Source organism: Lampris incognitus, chromosome 8 (assembly GCF_029633865.1).
Source record: "Lampris incognitus isolate fLamInc1 chromosome 8, fLamInc1.hap2, whole genome shotgun sequence".
NCBI lineage: Eukaryota > Metazoa > Chordata > Actinopteri > Lampriformes > Lampridae > Lampris > Lampris incognitus.
In genome coordinates, this window is record NC_079218.1 from 41,228,947 (window position 1) to 41,249,020 (window position 20,074).

The following is a 20,074-nucleotide window of genomic DNA, read 5'->3' on the forward strand; positions in this document are numbered from 1 at the left end:
ACCGGACTAAAGTTCAGTGCCAGAGATAATGTTTTGTTTAACTTACCAGCACGTATGGCGGTTCCCCACCACACATCCCAGCCATCCACTCAGCTTGAAGTACAGCAGCCATCACTTCATGTCAGCTTACAGACGAATGACAGTGGCATCCCATCGCTGCATTTTCCTTTCCATCTATGCATGCTTTGAGACGGAGTAGTCTATAAATTGACAAGATGCTAATTATTTGTGATATTACTTGTGACAAAATGCTGTTTGTTTTTTTGTGACAAATTATTCATGAAAAAAAAAGTTAATTCAGTTGCATTTATCCAGATTGTATTTAGATTTTTCCCATTCATAATGCACGATTCTGTCATCTTCCCGATGACAGATGTCAGAGGAAGGAGAAACCAAGTAAGAAAAAGAAAAAAAGAAAAGAAAACTCAGGCTTTCAAATGGCATTGTACCACACCTATATTATAATTTTTCTGAAGATTTTGTGTTTTGTTTTTTGTTTTGGTTTCTTTTTTCACAGGAGTATTTTTGGCCTGGGTAATTGCTCTGAGAGCGAAGGGAAACTTGGCAGCAGCTGGATTTTGATGGTTTTCACTGGAGGGAGAGGGAATTACTTTCATCCGGCTCTCAGATACCAGTCAGAGAATATCACAGGAAGAAAGATTAAACTGCGATGCTTCATGGTAGCATTTTGCTGTCTCGCCTTACCGTTATCATAACGCTTTCAAGAAGCTATAAAGTCTATTCTTCCACACACTTTATTTAACAGTTGAAGCTATGAATGCTATTTAACTTTTAAAATGCTCTAAAAAGTTGTCAACCTTTGAAAAACTGCACACAAAAAAAGAGAAAGAAAAAAGAAAGTGCCCAGAGAAGTGGAAGGCAGACATGTTCAGCGCGGCTCCGGCTGAGAGGAGCGACGTGTCATAAGTCAGGGCAGGCTGACTCTCCACCGACACGACACGCTTCCTCCAGAAAACACGCCCTTTCCTGTTACCACAAGCGAGTCTTAATGAGAACTGGCTTTATTTTAGATCAACAGCACGGAGGACAGTGACACCATTACATAAGAAAAAGAAAATAAGGGATGAAACTGTGGCTGCAGTGGTTAAAACTCCAAAGCAGCGTAACAGCTTTGAAATGCAGGAGCCTCGTATCAGAAATAATATGTGATCACATCATATCCGTTCTTTCTTTCTTTCTTTCTTTCTTTCTTTCTTTCTTTCTTTCTTTCTTTCTTTCTTTCTTTCTTTCTTTCTTTTTTCGGAGTTTTTCCCCTTTTCCTCCCCAATTGTACTTATTCAATTACCCTATTTTCCGAGCCGTCCCGGTCGCTACCTCACCCCTTCTGCTGATCCGGGGAGGGCTGCAGACTACCACATGCCTCCTCCCATACATGTGGAGTCGCCAGCCGCTTCTTTTCACCTGACAGTGAGGAGTTTCACCAGGAGGACGTAGCACGTGGTAGGATCACACTACCCCCCCCCAGTCCCCCCCCCGAAACCGACCAGAGGAGGCGCTAGTGCAGCGACCAGGACACACACCCACATCCGGCTTCCCACCCACAGACACAGCCAATTGTGTCTGTAGGGACGCCAGACCAAGCCGGAGGTATTCGAACTGGCGATCTCCGTGTTGGTAAGCAACGGAATACACCGCTACGCTAGCCGGACGCCCCGCGTTAGCTTCGCCCTTCAACCAACCACTGCTGGCCCCATTGACATTTTGCAGAGGTCACATTTTCTTTTTCTCCCCCCCCCCCCCTTCCTCAACAACTCCAATTTAGGAAGCAATTAAATCCTCTCTCCCGGCTCATTACCACTCAATGTGTTGAAGCCTGCCGTGCAAATGGAGCCACACCTAGCCTTAATTGCAGGGATTATTATTGTCGAGCCGCGAGTACTGCTGTTAATGCCAACAGTGAAATTACCTGACAGAGAAGAAAGGAGTCACAAATACCTCATTTGCAAATACTGAGAACACCTTGAATGAAAGAGACGACTTCTAATCTGGCTCTCAAGTTTTTCCTCCATCAAACAGCAAAGTTCTCTGCAGCTCTAACACCGCTCCTAACTACCCTTCATCCCTTCTTCCCCCTCGGCTTATTTCCCTTGCTGGTAGTTCCCCTCACTTTATTTCCTTCCCCGTTCCAGCCAGACGATTGCTTGAGATTATTTAGGCATGAATATTTATAAAGTTGTGCGTCTGTGGAGTTTCTACACCGGCGGTTTGTGCCTGACTGCCTTGTGTTTTGTTAAGCTGAAAGTCACCCGGGGACAGGCTGCAGGGCCGATGTACAAGGCCACTTAGAAAAGCCCCCAAAGTGCCTCGTACACCCCCCTACCCCCCCCCCCCCACACACACACATACACTAGAAGTGGCTGCTGTTTCTAAAGCCGAGGAAACCTTTTTGCTGGTGCACACATGACGATAGCAACCATTTCCGTGACTTGACCAACTGCAACGCAGCAAAGGTGAGGTTTCATGGCATGCAGCAAGCTGATCAGTTCATAATAACAAAACCCCAGCTGGAATGGATGGAGAGAAAGTGCCAGTAGGAAACTGTCAGTTGCCCTTCGCTTGTTTCAAGAAACTCCCAAGTCGAAGCAAAAGAGTCACGCATGGGGCTGTGTCACGAGAGTTTTCCGGTAAGTCCGAGAGGAACACCTAAATGCCGCCCCCTTGCTTTACTACTACAAAAATTACAGACTCAAAAGTACATAGTGTTTTGCGATCGGCAAGATTTAATATTGGCCGGTCAAAGGCACTGTTGCGGCAGTAGTTTTCATAAAGATACTGATAATTATGAGCAGATAGTGTGCAGCATGACCTGAGGCGGACGTACAAAACCCTAATTTATTTTTCACAACGTTGGATCATGTGTGTTTTCCTGCTGCATTCATGTTTTATGACCTCGAACAGCTGTAAACTCTCCGCAGCGCTCTGCTTGTCAGAAGCAGATCCACCTTTAGACAACTAAATTATAACTTCTGGGCATGATGTGTGCACTCCTGCAGCAACACACACACACACACAACATGCACACATACATGCAAACATACATGTATGTATGTCTGTATGCATGTACATACAGACATACACACATTGACAGATGCCTGCATACATGCATGCATGCACACACATATGTACATATGTACATAGCTGAAGAGAGCCCTCGAGATCCGGGACAAAGGACCATCCCTTTTCCATTAACCAGCATTGGCCCTGACCTTGTAAAATCTGACACAACATTCCCTGTTGTCACCGTTCTGTCTGCGAGAGGTGGAGAGTGAAACACGCCGATCTATCATCCCTCTCTTCCCGAGTAACAAACGTTACATGTATTTTCTCTTAACTCCGTACGCCAACCCCCTTAAGTGAGCATGCCACGTCAGCAAAGAATTTTAGGGGCCACATTACCGCACTGCTTAGGCAAGTTTTGCTGTGATCACAAAACCTATTAGAAGGTAAATGGAAGGTTGTAAGATTTCAGAGTTTGGTCCAATCTTGTACAGGAGCTCACTAAATGTTTGAACCATCTACGCTAAATATCACGTGGGCCCTGTGAGAACTGCAATGGCTGAAGAATTTCTGTGGCCACCGGGTACACGGCAGTTCAGATACCTGCGGAGGGGGCGATGTAAGGGTAGATTTCAAGTGCTTTGAAAGAGAGCTTTGACAGGCCCCCCCCCTCTCATTGCTGTCAAAACAAGACTGTCAAAACACACAGACGCACACAAAATCAGAATCAGGTTTGTCCGCGTTTAGACCGGAAGACGCAAAATTCCCATCGAACGTTTGTCACAATGGCGAAAACGTCAGATCTGAGTCAGTTGGGGGACGTGGAGGACTCTGTGGACACCCGCTGGACACGACACATCAGCAGGCATTGGTCTAATGTGGGGCTTAATGTGCCATGCTTGGGTCAGCATGTTCCCGGACCCTTAAATCACATGAACGATGGGATAATCATCGCTCTCAGGGACACCACTCAGCCTGCTAACCCCCAGAGGGCTGCACGGCGGCGCCACTTGTTGCGCAAGTATTCACTGAGGGGGAGCTGGAGAGAGGGAGAGAGAGAGAGGAGGTGGAACAAGTTGGGGTGCCCCTTGGCAATTTCAAGGTTAATCTTTTAAACGGTGGTTGACAAAGCGATACTGCTGAATGTGAGCTCGTAAGTATGGGAGTGGGAGGAGACAGAGATGGAGAGAGGGGGGGGGCAACAACTTCAGTATTCCAAAGAAAGTGTAACTGTCACAAATTAAGATACTCTCTCTCTCTCTCGCTCTCTTGCTCTCTAGCATGTTAGACAGCATGCCATAAATCAGACAGTAAAAGAAAGTGCAATCAGTAATTGATACTAGGTGCAGTACTAAAAAAAAGAGAAGAGCCTTACTGTCATCAGTATCCTGGTTGTACTGCACACCGAGGCCCTGGCCGGCATCAATAAGAGCTTTATATACTCCACTGCTCTGGAGAAAATTAACAGCAGCCACAAAGGACCACAATCCATCCACCCCAAATAGACAATTAAAGAGTAATAACTGGTGAGCCGGTGGCCTCAGATGGCCTCAGGACCTGGTTGTGGGTCCTGCATGGTGGCTGCCCTCGTCTCCTCATGGTAGCAGGACGGGTCAGATGCAGAGGACGAATCTCCCCACGGGGATTATGAGGACTCTCTTCTTACTATATTAAAATAACAGATCACAGGTAAAATGAATAAGTGGCAGCCGCGCGTACATGGCGTTAAAACGGGTGTGATTGATAGGTAGGTACAGGGTATGACAGGAGTATCTGTACAGACTAAATCAAGGGTTGGGACTTAGGCAAAGATATTTCGCGCCTTGAACTATACATTTTCTGCCATTTGTTTTGTGTGTGTGTGTGTGTGTGTGTGTGTGTGTGTGTGTGTGTGTGTGTGTGTCTGCATGATCTTTATGCGATGATATTGATATGTAGCTGCATGTTTACAACACTTTGTACGTGGTAGTGAGGGAGTATGTAGGTGTGTAGTTTTTGCTTGCACTTTTGTATATGAATGCTCTTTAGTGTATGTGTGTGTGTGTGTGTGTGTGTGTGTGTGTGTGTGTGTGTGTGTGTGTGTGTGTGTGTGTGTGTGTGTTGGTTTACATGTCTGTTCAGGTGCGCGGAATGACCAGGATTTCACTCCTACCTAAAATGACCATCACGGTTTTTAAACTCTATATTCTGTCAAGATGAATATCCACCTGAGATATTAATGCATTACATATGTTAGTATGTCTGTTATGAAACTAACTGACACCTAAATTAACATTTTAATTAATATAATATTTTTAAACAATTTAAATTTCAGAGCGACATGGTCGAATTTGAATAGCAGCCAAAAGTAGCAGCAGCAGCAGTAGTAGTAGTAGTAGTGCTAGTGCTAGTGTAGATTAACTGAAAAACAAAACGGAAAGCAAATATTGCTAATCTGACAAACGTAACGAGGCCTATAAAACGTGAAATGTAAAAAAGAACTGAAAATAAATCTTAAAACAGTCCCAAACAACGACCGGAAGTTATAAACTACCACATCGACCATGGGCGGTCATTTTGACGGCCGCGGTTTTTAAACTCTATATTCAGTCAAGATAAACACCCAGTTGAGATACTAATGCATTACATATGTTCATGTGTCTGTTATGAAGCCAACTGACACCAAAATTAACATTTCAACACTTTTAATACTATTTTTCAAACAATTTAAAATGGCCGCTGTCCAACGCCTGTTGGACTGCGACGCATCGGTGGTAGTCATGGTGCGCCTGTAACGGGGTCTGTAACCAGGCATGTTGGACATAATCAAAAATCAGATTTAAGCTATTTCTCTGCCCTGGAGGACGCTAGTTTTTGTTTTGTTTTTCTTTCCCCTAGGACAGAGCGATGAACTTCGCGAAGGACATAATGCGACCAAAACACGTCATATATAGAGTGACATGACACGCACGATCACGCGCAGATTACTAGACGGTCATGTTGACCGTCCATGGTCGTTTTAGGTATTTCATACCTTTTTTGTGTGTGCACTTGTTCTAAAACTAATTTGAATGCAAATATATGCAATTTTAGGAGAATTCGGGGAGCGGCAGGTCTGTGTCTTTTTCTTCTTTTTTTTTTAATCACAAAGTTATTAAACTTTGAAAATCCAAAACAGCCATGCTGACCGTCTTGGCCAACTAAAACGAAATAATTGCGGCGAGCCGGCTCGGAAGAATTAGAGTGGAGAGGCAGAGATCTCTTTTTAATCGCAACTCCTGTGCCCTCATACACGCCACGACCCCCGGGAGGGCTCTTTCATTTACACCGACCAGAACGGACCACAAGTGACAACAACGTAACGACCCCCCCCCCCCCCGCTCCATCTGCCAAGTGGCGACATCAGTCCCAGGCACGGTCCTACAGTCAGTTAGTAAGAAACGGTCTCCTACTTAGTCTGAGTCGAACCCCAAAAACAACAACACAAGAATAACCACAACATGAACGCCACATCATTAAAAGACAATTTTACATCTAACACTAACAGTCCCGTCAGCCATTGCGCTCCCACAGTGCAGAACTGCCGACAGTCAGAGCGACCGTCTTTCCCGGTCGCTACAGTGTGACGTCATTGTTTTGTTTGTAAAGTGCGTGCATAGCAGATCTGGACTGGAGGGTTTACTCACTTTATTATTAAAAATGTACATTCCACGCAGCCCAAGCCCACTGTTTAAAATCAAATTTGTTTTTTTTTGTTTTTTTGTTTGTATTGTACGTTAGGAAAAGTTAGGCATACCATTGGGTCATGTTACACACCTGCCACTACTGGGGGGGGGGGGGGCTGCACCCACCACTAGGGGAAGCTGCAGCCCCCCCCCCCCCCGGTCCGTGCTAATGTGTCTGTTATGAAGATACAGTACTTAATGGTAAACTCAGTGACCCACAAAGATTTAAAGCTAGAAAGAAGAATGGAACAAGCCTTTGGTACCTGAGACCCTTGACCCATTGTATTAAAGGTGTCCAGTGTCCACTTGTCCAGCTCCGCATAGATTACAATGTGTCTCAATTCATACATTCAGCCTCTTTAAAGCAGCTATTTCACTATTTGTGGTAATAAACAAGGCGACATGAGAGGATTATCGTGAGGGTAGATTGGTATGAAGTTCTTCATGCATACTCTTCTAACAGGTTATTATTATGCTGTGCAGGCTCATAACTCAGTGCAAACATTATATTTATGGCCCCATAACAATGACGGGACGTCAGGATCAGATGCTCAGATGTTTTTGAACTGAACGTCACACGGTGCATACCGAACATACATAGACACGCATGCATGCAGACAACACGTTTGTGCACATGAACAAATGCAATAATCTAATAATTTGTTTTTAAAATTTCGGCATTTTACACCCCTCGGTTCATCCTGTGCAATCTCAATCTTAACCGAGCACGATTAATGACAATGTCTATCTTGTTTTCAACATATGACAGACATTTTATGCGATTCCCTCACATGAAGTTCCATCTCAATGTGTTCGCTGCTATCAAGTTTTCATTCTATCAAGTGTTCAGAATAATAAACACTACCGTTCAAAAGTTTGGGATCACATTGAAATGTCCATATTTTTGAAGGAAAAGCACTGTACTTTTCAATGAAGATAACTTTAAACTAGTCTTAACTTTAAAGAAATACACTCTATACATTGCTAATGTGGTAAATGACTATTCTAGCTGCAAATGTCTGGTTTTTGGTGCAATATCTACATAGGTGTATAGAGGCCCATTTCAAGCAACTATCACTCCAGTGTTCTAATGGTACAATGTGTTTGCTCATTGGCTCAGAAGGCTAATTGATGATTAGAAAACCCTTGTGCAATCATCTTCACACATCTGAAAACAGTTTAGCTCGTTACAGAAGCTACAAAACTGACCTTCCTTTGAGCAGATTGAGTTTCTGGAGCATCACATTTGTGGGGTCAATTAAACGCTCAAAATGGCCAGAAAAAGAGAACTTTCATCTGAAACTCGACAGTCTATTCTTGTTCTTAGAAATGAAGGCTATTCCATGCGAGAAATTGCTAAGAAATTGAAGATTTCCTACACCGGTGTGTACTACTCCCTTCAGAGGACAGCACAAACAGGCTCTAACCAGAGTAGAAAAAGAAGTGGGAGGCCGCGTTGCACAACTGAGCAAGAAGATAAGTACATTAGAGTCTCTAGTTTGAGAAACAGACGCCTCACAGGTCCCCAACTGGCATCTTCATTAAATAGTACCCGCAAAACACCAGTGTCAACATCTACAGTGAAGAGGCGGCTGCGGGATTCTGGGCTTCAGGGCAGAGTGGCAAAGAAAAAGCCATATCTGAGACTGACCAATAAAAGAAAAAGATTAAGATGGGCAAAAGAACACAGACATTGGACAGAGGAAGACTGGAAAAAAGTGTTGTGGAAGGATGAATCCAAGTTTGAGGTGTTTGGATCACAAAGAAGAACGTTTGTGAGACGCAGAACAAATGAAAAGATGCTGGAAGAATGCCTGACGCCATCTGTTAAGCATGGTGGAGGTAATGTGATGGTCTGGGGTTGCTTTGGTGCTGGTAAGGTGGGAGATTTGTACAGGGTAAAAGGGATTCTGAATAAGGAAGGCTATCACTCCATTTTGCAACGCCATGCCATACCCAGTGGACAGCGCTTGATTGGAGCCAATTTCATCCTACAACAGGACAATGACCCTAAACACACCTCCAAATTGTGCAAGAACTATTTAGAGCAGAAGCAGGCAGCTGGTATTCTATCGGTAATGGAGTGGCCAGCGCAGTCACCAGATCTGAACCTCATTGAGCTGTTGTGGGAGAAGCTTGACCGTATGGTACGCAAGAAGTGCCCATCCAACCAATCCAACTTGTGGGAGCTGCTTCTGGAAGCGTGGGGTGCAATTTCTCCAGATTACCTCAACAAATTAACAGCTAGAATGCCAAAGATCTGCAATGCTGTAATTGCTGCAAATGGAGGATTCTTTGACGAAAGCAAAGTTTGATGTAAAAAAAATCTTATTTCAAATACAAATCATTATTTCTAACCTTGTCAATGTCTTGACTCTATTTTCTATTCATTTCACAACATATGGTGGTGAATAAGTGTGACTTTTCATGGAAAACACAAAATTGTTTGGGTGATCCCAAACTTTTGAACGGTAGTGTATATATATATATATATATATATATATATATATATATATGCATGCACAAAGAGATCTGTGCAATTTGCATACAGGGGACTCTTGCAAAAAGTGCACAAAAATATAAATATTAATTTACATACGCACACATTGACAGAAAAGAACAAGCATACATACATACATACATACATACATATACACAAACACACACACACACACACACATCTGTCACATCTGTTTAAATCAATCTTGCGCCGAAAACTTTCAACCTGTCAGCTGACTCAACCAAAGGAGGTTTCAACACAAATTTTTAATCAAACTTCTGAAAAAAAAATAAAAATAATAATTCCATGTACTGTGCAGCATTGCAATTGCTGTCACCACAGCGCAGACAGATCTTTCATGGCGGCCATCAAAGATGAGCTCTGTTTTACTCAACGCTAAAAAAGAAGTATTTACTTGGGACAAAACGTTTCTCAGATGACGCAATAACAAACAAAATGCTGTATGCCGCATGTCGTTCAAAAGCCACCCATGTGAGGTGGAAGTGCTCCAGCAGGTAGGCTGTTGGCGGACTAACCAACCCCACGTCCCCCGCAGCATGTGCATCGTGCTCCGCTGCCAAGTTCCCAAGTGTTAATGTTTATCACACGAGGCATCGGAGCGAGCCCGAGCATCGCTTCAAGTCTGCGAGGTCATTACACTTATTGGCAATATCCGCTTGTTATTGTGGCAGCGAGCCGCCGCCGCAGCTTCTGGAGGGCCGCTTCTCTCACGCACCCACGCCGCGGCGTGCATGGCAACGGACTGGCGCGCGCGCACGCGCACATTCGGTTGTTGTGGGTTTTTCCTCTCTTCCCTGGCTCTCGTGCAGATTAGGTAGAGCTCCCAGGATACAGGAGTTTGTTGAGGTAATTACCTATAGACATGGCACAGAACAAAGCAATCAGGGAGGGGCCCTAACTACGCTGTCTAGACTTAGTGTCTCTCTCTCTCTCTCTCTCGCTCTCTCTCTCTGTGTTTGTGTGCCTCTCTCTCTCTCTCTCTCTCTCGCTCTCTCTCTCTCTGTGTGCCTCTCTCTCTCTCTATTTTTTTTTCGTTTGTGAATGAATTTGTTTCGTTGTAATTTTTGATAATGAAAGACTCTGACTCGAACTCGGTTCAATGAGGGGAGATTTGTTTTTTCGTCTTTGTTCATATTGGTCATATTGTTAAAAAGATGTCAGGTCATTTTTTTGGCTAAATAATTTTGTTAAATTTGTTGTTGTTGTCAAAGTTGTTTAAAAGCGTATGTTAAATAAAGACTCGTTTTAAATTCTCCCATTCTCTCTCTCTCTCTCTCTCTCTCTCTCTCTCTCTCTCTCTCTCTCTCTCTCTCTCTCTCTCTCTCTCTCTCTCCACCTATTTCTATCCCTATCTTTTTTCTCACTTTTGAGTTGGATTATTATAACTCATATGTTTTGAATATCAGCTGTTGGACTGAATAAATGTGCTTTTGAACACCAAGTCTCTCTCTCGACTGGCCCAGGTCCAGTGCTTGCGATGAAAACAGCACAGTGCACACCAAGCCACTCGGGCTGATAAGTCGTCACTTATCCTAAAACAAGCCTCCAAGTCTTGAGTCAGTATGCGTCCCTGCACACTTTTATGTGGCTCTTGCTTCACTTGGCAGACCGAGGCACCTTGTTGCCCAAAAGTGCAGGAACATTTCAAAGGCTCCGTAGGTTGAGAAAAACAACAGGGCACCGAAGTGAAGAGACAGTTAGTCTGACCCGTGGTAATGGCTCGTCTTTGAAGTGGTGGAGATAGCGCTTGTAATCAGCCTAATTGATTTTAACAAGGCACCAGTGCTGGAGAGGGAGTTACTGAGAGAGAGAGAGAGGGAGAGAGAGAGAGATGTGTGGTTTTAGAAAATCAGTTGTGTTTGGGTAAAGTAGTAATTTACTTTAATGACAGCCATTACTCCAAAGCCAAACAGTGTCACTCACTTCTCCCTACTGTGGGTCAGGACATCACCTAGTCATTTCACCAAAACACAGTCGCGGGGGAAATTACAAGCAAATAGGGTGTAAGTGCAACTAAAGTGCTATTGAATTGTGTGTAATTGCTATTCAAATCCATGTAATTAAGTAAGGCTAAGTAAAAGAAAAAAAATGTGAAGAACAAACACCTTCGGTTACCGAGATGTGATGGCAGTCCTACCTGATAAGAGAAAGCTTGATTTTGCCATGGAAGAGCCAAGGCCTTTGCAGGCCACATCCAAGGCATTTTTAAGCTGTAAATTCAGAATAATTCCCTTGCAATACACAATTAAGCTTGCCAATTATTTGATCGACTCAGTTGTCTTATCTGACAAATAATAATAATAAAATAAAATAAAAATGGAAAAGCTGATTAATTGTGACCATACAACAAATCTTCAGCTGGTAAAAATGTGCCGATTCTGAGTAAATAAGTCGAATGTAAGGGCCGATGCCAAACTGCACGTGATTTAAACAATTGATTCTTCTACTAAATAAACCATAGCATCACGCGGGTTAGTCACTGTTTTTCCTCTCTTTGTGCTTTCTCTCTCTCTCCCTCTCTTTCGTCCTCTCTCTCTCTTTCCCTCGTTTCTCGTCGTCCATGCTCTTGTCTGTCCATCTGGAGTTGATCATTCCATTTCCTGGATAGTGTTACAGCCAACAATTATCTACAGAACGGGAGACAGACCAAAACTTGAAAGGCCTGGAATTGCGGGGGGGGGGGGGGGGGGCTGGGAGGAGGTTAGAAAGACAGAAAGAGGGAAATAGGTCGAGGGAGCGACACAATTAGAGACGGATAGACAATGACCCATTATCTCCAAACTCAGATGTGGCTAACCTAACAAGCCGACACCACTCCTGTTTCTCAGCTCAGACTTGTTTATGAAACGAACTAATCTCTCTAAAAACCAAATCTAATCATGCCGCAACCTCAAAAAGAAAAAAAAAGAGGGGGGGTGGGGGGCAACACACCCTTGGATGAAATCAAATGAGATGCGAGCTTTCCCGTGATTTATAAGTCGGATGTACCAGCAGATCCATCAGCAGTTAGCATGGAAGATAAGCGTTACACAAGATCTTATCCGGACAAGACAGACCGTCTGTTTTGCAACGTACAGGTTGACGTGGGATGGGGGGGGGGGGGGGTAGGCAGGAATTATTCATGACGCTAGCATCCTCTGCCCTCCGAGATCACTGAGGGGGGTTTCCTTTGACCTGTGCTAATGTCACTGTTTCAAACCAGTAATCAACATCACATGGCTGGACAAGCAACACCAGCTCTTACACCGTCGTTGATGTCGTTAGTGTCGGGCGCGTGGTTGCATGTGTCCCTTATTTAATCTTCACAGCTTGGAGCTTGTGATTGAACAAATGAGGTTCTCCTCTCCATCCGTAGCTTCGGCTGATCTCCGCATCAGAGACCCTTTTATGCCACCAGCCCCGTGAATGCACAAAGAAAACTTGAATAACTTATTTAGGACCAACACATAACAACAAATCTAAAATCTTACACTCATATGCACAATATGAAGGTCCAAACAAGGGCAAGATGTATAGTTAGACACGTCGGGCTTTTATTTTTCACACTTACGGAAATATTTTGTGTGTTGATATATATTCAGCTGTGGTACTTCACAGGAGCCATGAAGAAACCATTGAGTCGTGCAGTAGTCTTATGCACCATAGGGGATTATCCTCGTCTATTCTCATCTCCATCTCTGTGCTGACCTCTCTCTTGATTTCTTTCTCTTCTTACATCTAGCTCTCTCTCTCTCTCTCTCGCTCTCTCTCTCTCTCTCTCATTCTCCCACTACCTCTCTCTGTCCATCCCGAATGTTTTATCTATATGGTAAGGCAGTAAAATACAGCCGGTATTCTGGTAATTGCCTGACTGCCAATCAGTCAGACAACGGCTCCTGTCGCCTCATTTTCAAAGGCCACATGCAGGGGTTTGTAACCTTTGACCCTATAGGCGAAGACAGGGTCACTGCAAAGGACCCCAGTGGTAATTCTGGCTCCACATGGTCGCAACAAAAATGTGCATGTGTGTGTGTTTGTGTGCGTGCGTGCGTGAATGTATATATTTTTGCATGTCTGTGTGTGTCAATGCATGATCTTGATGTGATTATATTGCTATGTAGCTGCATGTTTACAGCATTTTGTACGTGATACTATGTGGGAGTATGTGGGCGTGAATTTGTCTGCTTGCGCTTTCATATATGAATGCTCTTTAGTGCATTAGCATGTGTATGTACGTTTGTGTATGTGGGGATGGATGTGTGTGTGTGTGTGTGTGTGTGTGTGTGTGTGTGTATGTGTGTGTGCATGTGTGTGTGTGTCAGAGCCCTACCGTCATCTCACAGCCCTGTCCCTGGTCCTACTGTGGGACTGGCGTCTTTCCTTCATTAAACTGTGGTAAGTCTGAGTCCGGAGTCTGCCCTGGCCCCCGGCTCACATTCACAGACTTACACAGACTCAAAGGCCACGGGGGCAGGACGGTTTACATTAATGACAAGAAACACCTTCCACTGTGGTGTCAGGTGTTAAGCTTGTTTGTTCCATATTTGATGACTCCAGAGTGAGTCAGCCGACCATCTAGCCAGTATCTTTGTTAATCACTTTGCCAGTCATGCAATCACACAGTTCATGAAACGGTTAGTCAGTGACCCATCTATCAGGTCAAACTGTTTGCAACCAGCGTTGGGGGGGTAACACGTTACAAAAGTAACACGTCACAGTAATATATTACTTTTAACAATAACAAAGTGATATAACACGTTTTGTAATAGAATTTCAGTAATATAATTACAGTTACTATGTCAATTAACGCGTTACTACTCGAAATATACCAGGCACGGACGTGGCGCATCACGTAGGCGGGGCGGAGTGTTTTTTTTTTTTTGGCGGGATCAGCAGGTGGGGCCAGCCCTACAAACACGAATGTCCCTACCAGGTGACCAACGACGGTTCCAGGTGGGGGCGACCAACGACGTCACTGAAGTTACACTATTGGTTGGCCGACCAACCAGCCCGCTATGAAACATTATCCTTTTTCCTTTTGTAATGCTTTGTCATACTTCTGAGGTTATTTTTGTGAAAGTAACGCTAAAGTAGTGTAATCAGTAACTCATTACTCTACACAGAGAGCAATACTTTCTTTATTTACATACAGGAAAAGATTAAAAGTAACATTACAGATCTTACAATTAGTTACATTTAAACTGGCTTGATTCCGTTAAAACTGGTTTACAGCAGGTTCCTGTTATGCACCACATAAAAGAGAAGCACATTTCAATACAAAATGTAAACAAAAAAATAATAAACAAAACAACAGCAAAACATAGACAAACTTCACAGACACTACAGATGGGCGGACTTAAGATGGTGTATGTGAGTTGAAGCGGTGGTTGCAGGTGTGTCCTTCCAGGCAATTGTGTTTATATGCTTTTTTGAAGTATATAATAGATGTTAATGCTCCATTGTAATATGGGATCTCATTCCAGATTTTAGTGTATGTGAGAAAAAAATGATCTCTGACCATAGTTGTTTTCGTAAACTGGTACTGGATTAAGTGCATGTGAGATTGATCTAGCGATGCATTCTTGTCTTGTGTTGTGTCTTGTGAATAGAGCAGTAAGTGTTGGAGGGGAGTTATGGTTTAAGATCTGAAAGATAAATTTAATTGCCAGATTATTCATGTAGTTATTAAAAGTCAGGGCGTTATAATGTGCAGTGCAGCGGTGAGTCTAAGGGGGAAGGTTTCCATGGATCTTATAAGAATTATTGTAGTCTTTCTATTGGTTCAATGGTTTCCTTTGTGCTGAGGGACCAGACTGGGAGACAGAAGGATATTGTTGAAATAATGATTGCGTGTAGATATGTGTCTGAGACAGTATGGTTGAAATAGGGTCTGATCTTGTTATAAACATACAATTTCTGGTTGAGCTTCTTTGTTAAATTATGAATGTCGTTTTGATAAGTGAGATGTGAATTAATGGATACTCCAATATATTTGTAGGTTTTTGTGATGGTTAGTGTTTGACTCTCAAAATGAATGGGGTCAGACATAATATAGATTTCTTATGGGAATGGAAATGCATGCATTCTATTATCTTGATGCTGATAGTTACATGATGAGATTTCAACCACTCATGTAAGTAGTGGAAGTCCGAAGGGAGTTTTGAGTTTATGAGACCAGGGTTTGGATCAGAAAGACAAATTACAGTGTCATCGGCATATAGTAGACAATTAGTATATTTACACATTACGAAGGTAATTTATATACAGAAGAAACAGTGAAGGACCCAGAATGCTGCCTTGTGGAACTGGCATATTACAAGTTATGAGGGGAGATGTCACCTGACCGATTTTAACCACTTGGGACCTGTTAGATAAGTATGAGGAGAGCATCATTACCACTGCGGAGGAACGTATCAATGAGCTGTTTGTTCAGCGGGATCTGATAATCCACTGTATCAAATGCTTTGCAAAAATCAATAAAAATGACTCCAGTGACATGACCTTTGATGAGTGAAGTACGTATTTTCTCAGTACATAATAGTAATGTAGACATGGTTGATCAGGTAGAGCAGAAACCATATTGAAAGTCACTGAGGAGGTTGTTGCTTACTAGGACGTTGTTTACTTAGCTAGAGAGAAATTTTTCCAATAATTTAGATATTACTGGGAGAATGGATATTGGCCTGTAATACGAAATGAGAGTTGGATCCTCAGATTTAAAAATGGGGCTGATTTGAGCAGTTTTCTAGCCAGAAGGGAAGATAGAAAACTGGATACAGAAATTAATCAGATGATGGAGAGACATAAAGCTGTCAGCATGGCTCTTAAAAAAATACACATTTAAGCCATAAATATCACAAACATAAGAATTTTTCTAAATATCAGACAGCTAATTCTATGTAATCTCAGAGGAAGAGAGCTGGTGGGATGTAACAGAAAAAGCAGGTTGGGGATAAGAGGGAGAAAATATGCTAGTTCTTTAACAGATGTAACAAAATAATAATTGAAAGAGTGTGCAATCTTTTGAGCTTCAGTGATGAGTGCCTTGTTGAGACATTTGAATATTGCCATTCTTTTTCCTCTCATTTTCACCAGTGATGACTAAGTGTCTGCCTTTTTTTTTTTTTTTTTTTTTAGGTTTAGAAGCAGTTTGAATAATTTGTTTTAGAAATAGACAGCCTTAGCATTGTTAAGTTCAGTAGTACATTTGTTTCTGATCTCTTTGAAATGTGTTCTACTCTCCAATGTTTTCGAGGCTCTATACTTTTTGAGAGAGGGAGCCTTCTGTTTGAGTAATTACAGAATTTCAGAATTTATCCACTGTAATTTTTTTTTTTTTTTTTTGCATGATGTGTTCACTCTCTCATAGAACTGAGCCAGAATTTGCTCTGGATTTTCAAGCAACTGTTCATTGCTCTAATCAATAGCTCTAATTTCAGCATTAAACTGAGGCAGTTTTGAATTTGGTATTTTAGAGACAATGGAGTGAGTGTGGCTTCTTGAGGTTTTGACAGTTTTCCTAGCAGTTATATTGTAAAGTAACATTACTTTCAAATGAATGTAACTTGTAATATGTAATACTTTACATTTTGAAAGTAACTTGCCCAACACTTTCATACCTAGCCTAGCCTGCCAATCAAACAGCCAAAGTGTTGGTCAGCACATTCAGGCCAGTCACTTAGGGGAAAAACAAGCCGAGGAGTTAGCACTCAATTGCGGTGTAAACAGTTTGTTCAAAGGTATTGAATCCCCACAGGGCAGCACAGTGGTTAGTGCAGTCGCCTCACAGCAAGAAGGTCCTGGGTTCAAACCCCGGGGTAGTCCAACCTTGGGGGTCATCCCGGGTCGTCCTCTGTGTGGCGTTTGCATGTTGTCCCCGTGTCTGCGTGGGTTTCCTCCGGGTGCTCCGGTTTCCTCCCACAGTCCAAAGACACGTAGGTCAGGTAAATTGGCTGTACAAAATTGTCCCTAGGTGTTAATGTTTGTGTGTGTGTGTGCGCATGCGCGCGCGAGTGCGTGTCAGCCCTGTGATGGCCTGGCAGCCTGTCTAGGGTGTCTGGGAGGCTCCAGCATCCCCGCGACCCTGAGAGCAGGATAAGCAGTTTGGCTAGTGGGTGGATGGATGGATGAATCGCCACAAGAGGTCCTTGATCATACATTCATAACTGCACAAAAATGATCAGGCTGACAGGCCCGATAGTATGTGAGATTAGCACTGGACAGATACACACACACACACACACACACACACACACACACACACACACACACACACACACGGACAGAAAAACTAGTGTTTTTCCTACCATTATGAGACTTTTGTGCAGCGCCCAAGTAGATTGAAGTTATTAATACGCAGCGCTCAAACTGACATTCTACCTAATAAAAATGATTTGCCTGTCAGTCTGTGGATGCACAGCCTCCTAGGTGGACCCTCGCACAAACTTGCCAGAAAGAAAAGGTTTGTAATGTGACCATTTTGGTCTAACCCTAACCCGGTCTTTATTTTCATAATACGGGTTTACGCCTGCGCATGCACGACACATCTACGATTGACTCAGATCGGGCAGCGACAAAAATATGCAACGCTTCCTATTTTGACTGCAACGTAGAGGAAGTTATTCGTTTTTCACTTGCATTTTTTTTTGGATTATCAAGTCTTTTGATAACGTTTGATCATGTCGCTGCCTGATCCGAGTCAACGGTAGATGTGAGTCGCACATGTGCACGTATGCGCACTGCTGACTCGGATTGGGAAGCGACAGAAAGCAGCGTTGGTTGAGCGAGCTAGAGAGTGAATGTAGAGAGGGAGTGGCGATCGTGAGAACAAACGTTTTGCAATGTTTTTGAATCACCACCAACCGCGAGGGGTTCTTCATCATAAAGTCATAACTGTGCAAAAATACATATAGGCGGACAGGTCCAGTAGTTGGGGAGATTAGCCGCACACACACAGACACACACTCATGTGACCAAACACATAATCCTCAATCAGTCAGACAGTAAGTCTGAAAGCAAGATCAGACCAAGGCAGTCAGCAAGACATCACACTGATGAGTCAGTCAGCCAGCCAGCCTCTTTACCATTGCCGGCCTCTTAAAACCATTACAGCCGTCTTTGAAGTTCTCTCTCCTTGTTTGGGAAGGGACCGTGATTTGTTTATTCAGTTAAGTGCTTTCTTCTTTACAACTCTATAAAAATGTCCTTTTTAAAAAAAAAAGAAAAGGAAAAAAAAGCTGATGACAGTGTCACACTACCGCAAAGTCACGTTTTACTTTTACTTTGATAAGCTAGCTGTACATTAATCGTAATACAGATAGGAATGTGTGTCCAAGTAGAGCTAAAAGATCCGATGAATGACTTCCATCTCATTATGAAATGGAGCGGACTCTCGGTAAAGGAGGAGAAAGGCAGCAGGTTTGACACGAAAAGCACAAAGGAAAAAAATTTTTTCGATCGGAGGCAAATTTGTAATTTGTGACGTTGGGCTATACAAATAAAATGGACTTGACTTGGTTTAACTAATATGTACAAACAATAAAGCAGGAGGATAGCTAAAATAGTTAAAATGGTGCTAAATTACATTAACAAACAAATGTGTTTTGTATCACTCGATATAGATAACTGTGCTACGAGGGAAGGCTTTGCATACCCAAGAAACAAAAAAACACATCCCCAGCACGTCCCCTAAAGGTCCTCTCTGAACGTCCGGTAAATGTCATTGTGTAGAGTTTCATTACGTCACGGGGATGTCGTGGGACGTTCTTTGAACGTCTCGCAATAACGTCCCCGTGACGTAATGAAAACCCTGAACAATGACATTTACCGGACGTTCGGAGAGGACCTTTAGGGGACGTGCTGGGGACGTTTTTTGTTTGATGGGTAACCCGTTGATGCACAGTACAAACTTGTTAAAAGATCATCCGATCCAAATGTTAATATGTTTATAATACATGGCTTTCCAGTTACAACTGTGTATTTGGAATAAAGAATTAGGAATCACTACGTTTCCTTTGGGAAGGTTAGATGTAAGAGTGGATGGTTTTCAAGGTATTCATTCTGTTGCCAAAATAGTTACCGAGTTCTATCCTGGAAGCCCGACTGTCAATTCAGTATTTAAATTCAGCATTTGGCAGAACTCGGTAACCAATCTGAAAGGCAGGGTCCAGAGCTTTTTTTTATTATTTTGTTTTTACGTTTGCTGTTCTTGTTGAGATGGAGCTCACATATAGGAAGACTTGTCAGCCAATATCAGGAATCGGAATCAGAAAAGCAGAATCAGAAATGCTTCATTTGTCGTTTCATTTCATGTACTTGCACACATAAAATGAAACGACAACTCTTATTTCCCCCAGCTCACAGCAGTGCAACAAAGACGAAAACACATATCCAAAAACTACAAGAACACACATATCCAAACTAACACATATATAAAAAAAAAATCCATCACACCATCACTCACCCTTCACAACCGCCAAAAAAGAAAAATGTGTAGTTAAATGAGGGTAGGGGTTCACTTTCCTGTATTTTTGGAAATCATTTCTGACCCTTAGCAGAGATCTCAACTCTTGCTGTGAGTAACAAGGCAGATGATTATTTTCTGGACCATATCTGTTGGATTTGCCCAGCGTTTAACTTAGAGTTCCTGTTTGCGGAACGTTAATGATCCTGTAGCAAAAAAAGAAGAGTTTGCCAGTGTGACACAGGCTTAACGCTGGGAAAGTGGTGTTTTTTTTTTAAACCATGGGACAGTGGTATTTCTATTCAGGGGATTTTCTTCGCGGTTTGGCTTGTTAGTTTCTTGGAAGGTAGACTGTAACACAATCTGGCGAATTTCACAGAATGATATGCA